We start from the raw sequence: 237 nt of genomic DNA on the forward strand, positions 1-237 counted from the left end.
CTAAGGTAGGTGTATGGGCCTACTGCAACACACATTACACCTATGGCTCGACTCACGGATCTTGATCTTTCTCATTGCCGATGTCATCACTGGCTCTAAATATCTCTTACCAACCATGACTATTTTCTGTTTCCTATACTGTTCTCCAATTCTACCAACTATTTAGAACGACTATCTCGCTTACTTGCCATGAGTCGTTGCTTATCCACACACTAACACCGAAATCCTCTACCTAGG

The sequence above is a fragment of the Homarus americanus genome, unplaced genomic scaffold (assembly GCF_018991925.1).
Source record: "Homarus americanus isolate GMGI-L3 unplaced genomic scaffold, GMGI_Hamer_2.0 scaffold48220, whole genome shotgun sequence".
Taxonomy (NCBI): domain Eukaryota; kingdom Metazoa; phylum Arthropoda; class Malacostraca; order Decapoda; family Nephropidae; genus Homarus; species Homarus americanus.